Raw genomic sequence first — 7092 nt, 5'->3', positions numbered from 1 at the left:
TCATTCAAAGATGGCCCTTTTTACCCGTCAGACCCAGCGACTGGAGGCTGAGCTCTGAGGATTGCGGTTCGAGGCCAGCCTAGGCAGGAAAGTCCGTGAGACTCGGATCTCCAGTTAATCACACACACACACGCACACACGCACGCACACACACATGCACACACACACACACCAAAAGTGGAGCTGTGATTCAAAGTGGTAGAGCAATAGCCTTGAACCAAAAAAAAAAAAAGAGCTCAGAGACAGCGCCCAGGCCCTGAGTTCAAACCCCAGGTTGGGCACAAGAACAGCAAATAAAAGAATGAGTCTGTCTCTGTGTGCTGATAGGCTCTCTGTCTGTCTGTCTCTGTGTCTCTCTGTCTGTCTCTGTCTGTCTCTCTCTCTGTCTCTGTCTGTCTGTCTGTTTGACTGTCTGACTGTCTGTCTCTCTCTCTCTTTCTCTCTCTCTCTCTCTCTCCGTCCCTGGTGACAATGTACAGCAAAAAAAAAAAAAAAGCAAAAATAGCAGTTAGAGTTTTTTCTCTCTCCCTCGTTCCAAGTTGAGCCTGCAGCTCCGGCGGTTTAAACCGAGCGACATAAATACATCTTGTTTTGACTCATCGTTGGGGGACAGATGAGTCTGGAACCCCAAGATCTAATTCCACACTCCTTTTTTTTTTTTTTTAAACCTTCCCCCTCAGCCTCACAGCGGGTGTTAACGCGCCCAGAAAAAACAATGCTGTTGGTGTCGTTGGGAGAAACACCAGCCATCTCCCCCCCTCCTGGTGCGCGTCTGAAACCTCTGGGCAGAGAGAGGAGCCGCGCTCACACGCGCGTGCACACGCACAGGCACACGCACAGGCACACGCTCCTCACTTAGCAGCTGTGTGTGTGACTAAAAGCCAGGCCTCTGTCAAGGGCTGACATGACAGCGCTGGTTATTTAAAGCAGGGGCGATGGCTCATCGTTCTAATTTCAACGGCTCTACCTTCCAACGAGCTGGAGAGAGGCAGCCGACAGCGCCGAGAGCGTTTGCTCCACTTGAAGGCCTAGATTCACAGCCCCCCCCCCCCCGCTCCACATGAAGGCCTAGATTCAAGCCCCCCCCCCCCCGGGATTGAGGAGAAGAGCAACCAAGTCAGTCTTACCCAGAGAGATGGAGGCAGAGACCGGGGACAGCCTAGCTCCTCATAGAAAAATGACAGCCTTTGGTCAGTCCTGGGGCTTGAACTCAGGGCCTAGGCGCCGTCCCTCAGCTCTTCAGCTCAAGGCGGGTTCTCCTACCACTTGAGCCACAGCGCCACGTCCGGTTTTTCTGGTGGTTCATGGGAGATCAGAGGCTCACGGACGTTCCTGCCCGGGCTGGCTTTGAACCTCGATCCTCAGATCTCAGCCTCCTGAGTGACTGGGATGACAGGTGTGAGCCGTCCTATTTAATCTGACACCAAGGCACAGAGAAACAAGTAGCAGCCGGGCTCGGAGCCCGTCAGATACGGATTCTGGGGACCCAGGGCTGCCCCGTGGTGGCTGATACACCCACAGGAGACCTCGGTGGGGGCTGGGGGAGGCCACTTCTACTCCCAGCAAGCGCCGAGCAGATCGAGGCCCGGCCGATTGTGTTCCTGTGGCGCGTTCCGGTCCCTTAGGTAGTCTAACCACTTAGGGATGCCCCTGGGGAGGGCAGCCGGAGCCTCTCGGCACCCGCTGTCCCCCCCGGGCTGCCCCCTGCTCCCCAGAACAGCTGAAGAGCAGCCAGGAGCCCAGGGGGCCGTGGAGGGGGGGTGGACGGTAATCAGCAGCAGGCCTCAGCACCGTGCAGTAAACTGAGGCCCGCAGTCCTGGCTGCGGGCCACGTGGGGGGCAGCGGGAGACTCTCCGACAAGACCACAGCCTCCCGGCGGGCGCCGCAAACCTGGGGTGGGGGGCGTGGACCAGGCGCGCGGCGGCCTTGCTCATTCCCCCCTCCAGGGACCGGCCTGTGTTACAGGATGCCGCCGGAGGCCGCGTTCCTGTGCTGCTGTTGGCCAACAAACTGGATAACGAGAAGGAGCGGGAAGTCCCCCGGGGCCACGGAGAGAAACTCGCCAAGGTAAGACAGACAGACAGACAGACAGCAAACAAAAAACGCACAGCACTTCCGTCTCCCTGGATGCATCAGCCTTGATAGAGATTTCTAGATGCCCCGTGGACAGGAAGAGACGAGGAAAGAATTGTGGAGAGCCAATCACGTAGGGAATTATCCTCAGTGTGCATGCGGGTGTGTGTGTGTGTGTGCGTGCGTGCGTGTGCGTGTGTGTGTGTGTGTGTGCATGCGTGTGCGTGTGTGTGTGTGTGTGTGCGCACATGCGCGTACGTGTATTAGTTCACAGAGGCTGGTCCACCATTCTTAGCATGCTCGCTCTAAATAGGACTCCTAAGGCCAAATCTGGAAAGCGCACAGATGGAAAGTTTCTAGGGGAAAAAGAAAGAAAAGGAGCCGGGAGCCAGTGGCTCCCGCCTGTCATCCCAGCTACTCAGGAGGCTGAGATCTGAGGATCAAGGTTCGAAGCCAGCCCCTGGCAGGAAAGTCCGTGAGACTCTGATCTCCATTGACTCAGCAAAACAATACAAAAACCCCACAAAACCCAGAGGTGGTGTCCTGGCTCAAGTGGTAGAGCGCTAGCCTTGAGCACAAAGAGGCTCAGGGACAGCGCCCAGGCCCTGAGTTCAAGCCCTACCACCGCCAAAATAAAAAACAATTATACATATACACAGAGCATTCTAGATTCCCAAATACACCAAGATCCAAAGATCTTTGCTGGAATACAGTTAATCTCATTTTCTGGCCTCTCCCTGTCTTTCTGTTTGTGTTTCTCTGTGTCTCTGTCTCTGTCTCTCTGTCTCTGTCTCTCTCTGAATGTCTGTCTGTGTCTGTCTGTCTCTCTCTCTTGGTATCAGTACTGGGGCTTGAACTCAGGACTTGAGCACTGCCCCTTAAGTTTTTGTTGTTGTTGTTGTTGGTTTGTTTTTGTGTTTGTTTTTGCTCAAGGTTGGTGCTCTACCACTTGATCCTCACCTCTGCTTCCCAGTTCTGGGTGGTTAATTGGAAATAGGAGCCTCGTGGATATTCAAACCGTGATCCTCAGATCTCAGCCTCCTGAGTAGCTGGGATTGCAGGTGTGAGCCATGAAGGCCCGCCCACCCCCCCCACATCAGTTCAAACCATCACCACCCACCACTGGCTTTTCTTTGGAGGAAGGAGGGTGCCCACCATTTGGTTCTAGGCCTTCATTTCCCCCCATGAAGTCTTTGACAGTCTGATGGGGGGGGCCCTGCGGATGAAGGGAGGTGAGCCAGGCTGGGTGGACCGGAGGAGGAGGTGCCACATCCTCAGGCTGCGATGAAAAGCAGGGAGTTGGAATATAGCATTTAATCCTCCCGAGTGACAGCCTCCAGACTGGCCTCTGGCCTCCGGCCTCCCTCCCTGGAAGACAGCAGCCTCCAGACACCGCATCTGACAGCCAGCGCCCGTGCCATCAGTATTGTGGTTTTGAAGCACACAGTCTTTTTTATTCTTTTGGTCAGCCGTGGGGCTTGAACTCAGGGCCTGGACACTTCCGGTTTTCTGGGGGCTTATGGGAGATCAGAGTCTCACAGGGACTTTCCTGCCCGGGGCTGGCTTTGAACTGCGATCCTCAGATCTCAGCCTCCTGAGTGGTTAGGATGACAGGCAGGAGCTGCCGGCGCTTACCTGAAGTGAGGCTGATTAACGGCGGGGGGGGGAGGGGGGGGGTTGGGGCTGGGGGCTGGGGAGGGGGAGAGGGGGGAGGGGGCAGAGATCAGACCGGGGCACTGCTCCCACCTCTGGCCACGCCCCCCACCCCCAGCCGCCCTCATGGTCTCCCCCATTTCCTCTGCGTCCTGATCTAGGAGAACAATCTGATCTTCTACGAGTGCAGCGCGTATTCGGGTCACAACGTCACGGAGTCGCTGCTTCACCTGGCCAGGTAGGAGACCCCTCCCCGTTCCCCCCCAAAGGTGAAGAAGGCCACGCCCCCCACCCCAGGTCTGCAAGGACCCCTGAACCCTCCACCCCGGGCCAAGGCCATGGGAGAGCAGGCCAGGCCACGGGAGGGCAGGCCAGGCCACGGGAGGGCAGGGCAGGCCACAAGAGGGCAGGCCAGGCCACGGGAGGGCAGGGCAGGCCACAAGAGGGCAGGCCAGGCCACGGGAGGGCAGGGCAGGCCACGGGAGGGCAGGGCAGGCCACAAGAGGGCAGGCCAGGCCACGGGAGGGCAGGCCAGGCCACGGGAGGGCAGGCCAGGCCACGGGAGGGCAGGGCAGGCCACAAGAGGGCAGGCCAGGGCCACGGGAGGGCAGGCCAGGCCACGGGAGGGCAGGCCACAGCCACGGGAGGGCAGGCCAGGCCACGTGAGGGCAGGCCAGGCCACGTGAGGGCAGGCCACAGCCACGGGAGGGCAGGCCACGGCCACGGGAGGAAAGGCCAGGCCACGAGAGGCCAGGCCAGGCCCACGGGAGGGCAGGCCAGGCCACGTGAGGGCAGGGCAGGCCACGTGAGGGCAGGCCACGGCCACGGGAGGGCAGGCCACGGCCACAGGAGAACAGGCCATGGTCTCAGTCACAGTCCTGAAAGGTCGGGTCACAGAGGGATCGCTTCCTGAGGTCCAAGTTCTTACCTGTTCACACCGAAAGTTCAGGAAACAAGACCACACCTCAGAGCCTTTGCCACTGTGGAGGAGCTCATTCGAATGCCATTCACCCAGGTGGGCGTTGATTCCATCTATCCGTCCATCCACCCACCCACACGTCCATCCTGACCTTCACCCATCTACCCATCCAATTATCCACTCAGTGGACCACCCATCCATCCACTCCTTTACCCATCTTCCCACCCATCTATCTACCCAATCATGTCTTCATCCAACCATCTACCTACCCATCATCCATCAACCCACTCACCCATTATCTATCCACCCATCCACCCACCCATCCAACATCCATCCATCCATCTATCCACCCATCATACATCAATCCACCCACCCATCCATCCTCCATCCATCCATCTACCCACCCATCATACATCAACCCACCCACCCATTATCTATCCACCCATCCATCCACCTATCCAACATCCATCCATCTACCCATCCATTCATCCATTCACCCACATATCCACTCAGCCATTCATCCACCCCCTCCATTTATTCACTCACCCATCTACATATCTTTTCTGCCCAGTCATTCATCTACCCATCAATCTATCCACTCAACCACCTACCTACCCACCCCATCCATCCATCCATCCATCCATCCATCCATCCATCCATCCATCTATTCACTCACCCACCTACCCACTCATTTATCCACCTAGTCATCCATCCATCCATCCACTTATCCACTCACCCATCAGCCACTCAATCCATTCACTCACGTATCTACCCACCCATTTATCTACCCAATGATCCATCCATCCATTGATCCACCCATCCACCCATCTATCCAGTCAACCATCTACCCACTTATTTACCCACCCATCCATCCATCCATCCATCCACCATCCACACATCCATCCACCCATCCACCTTCCATCCATCCATCCATCCATCCAACAAACATCGAAGAGTACCCATGATGCACTGAGTGCTCCTATGAGGATTCTTTTTCAGTATTTCAAATTGAGAAATTAAAAATCCAGAACCATTGATCAGTTCCTCAACGCACAGAGATGATATGTTATGACATATACCATAGGGGAGGTTCTAGACTCTTCTCTTCCGCTGAGGCTTCTGGCAAAGCTCTCTGGCCTTGTTGACAGCTTGAGAACCTTCACCACACTCTCCTAGTGGAAAATGCCTGGGGAGTTACAGCACGGTTAAGAAGAGACTGTTGCTTGCTTTTTTTCCCTCTTCTCCCCCCCCCCCCCCCCCGGTGATCCTGGGGCTTGAACTCAGGACCTGGGCGCCGTAACCTGAGCTCACTCGCTGAAGGCTAGCGCTCTACCAACTTTGAGCCACGGCTCCACTTCCAGCTGTCTTGTTTTATGCTAGTTCATTGGAGAGAAGAGTCTCTTGGACTTTCCCTGCCCAGGCTGACTTGGAGCCTCAGTCCTCAGCTCTCAGCCGGGACGGCAGGCATGAGCCCTTACCCCCTCCACTAACAAGGCCGCCTCCTTCCATAGAGACCATCCATCCCCTGATCCTTGTCTCTGTGAGGAGCGTGGGCAGGAGGGCTTCCTGGAGGAGGCGTCTGCGTTGACTGCACGCTGGCTTTACACTGACTCACACACACACACACACACACACACACACACACACACACCCCGGGGCCGCCCGGCGGCTGTGTGGGCTCTGCTCTGGCGGCTGGGGGAGGAAGGGGTGCTCACTGAGCCACCCCGACTCTCCCCTAGCGGCCTTTCCCCTCCCCAGGTTCCTCTTGGAGCAGGAAGACTTGGTGAGGGAGGACACCGTGAAAGTTAGCTCCTCCACCAAGAAGAAAACCTGCTGTGGCTGACATGAGGGGGGGTATCTGCGCCCGCCCCACCCCACCCCGAGCCTCCTGGCAAAGCCCCCCATCTTTGATAACAACCTGACCCCACCCCAGGGGAAAGGAGGGTCATGCAGGCGACCCCCCCCCACACGCACACATCAGGCATCTTAGAAGCGGGTCCTTTCTCCCTTCCCCTCCCCACCTGCCCCCCTTCCTCCTCCCCGCCCCACCTCCAGCCTCCTTTCTGGGGTTTGTGGGAAGTGGGGTGGAGGTGGCAGGTGTGTGTGTGGGGGGGGGGGGGAAGAAACAGATGGACTTCTCCATCTCCACGCCCTTCTCCTCCCTTCCCTCGGGGATCCGGGTGCTGCCGTTGCTATGGCAACCGCATGGGTGGGAGGGGGGGTGGCTGGCCGAATCCCAGGGGCCCAAGGTGTCCCCCGCAGGCACAGCCAGGTAGGCCGGGTGGGTGGCGTTGGCATCCATTTGTCCCAGCGTGATCTACACGCCCCGGGCAGCTGGCGTCAGCCAGGAGACGTGGCGGGTACTGAGCGGGGTACCCCCCTTCCAGCCTGAGCCTCAGCATCACCACGCGCGCTGGGTTGGTCTCCCCCCCGGCCCCATGTCCCA

The 7092-nt window shown here is 57.7% G+C and overlaps 1 long non-coding RNA gene across 2 annotated transcripts; it reads left to right on the top strand.

Moving 5' to 3' along the window:
* The first annotated feature begins 1970 nt into the window (after window positions 1-1970).
* On the top strand, window positions 1971-6744 carry LOC122102537. 2 transcript variants are annotated; one of them, XR_006146520.1, is made up of 4 exons: window positions 1971-2068; window positions 3889-3965; window positions 4672-4742; window positions 6405-6744. It is a non-coding gene; the product is annotated as an uncharacterized LOC122102537 (long non-coding RNA). The 2 variants fall into 2 exon arrangements; XR_006146519.1 differs by lacking the exon at window positions 4672-4742 and having other exon boundaries at window positions 6405-6743.
* Window positions 6745-7092: the final 348 nt, after the last annotated feature.

This window comes from Dipodomys spectabilis, unplaced genomic scaffold, assembly GCF_019054845.1.
Source record: "Dipodomys spectabilis isolate Male_0828 unplaced genomic scaffold, ASM1905484v1 ptg000787l, whole genome shotgun sequence".
NCBI lineage: Eukaryota > Metazoa > Chordata > Mammalia > Rodentia > Heteromyidae > Dipodomys > Dipodomys spectabilis.
Note: the sequence above shows the minus strand (reverse complement) of the source record. Positions and strands in the feature narration are given on the sequence as shown.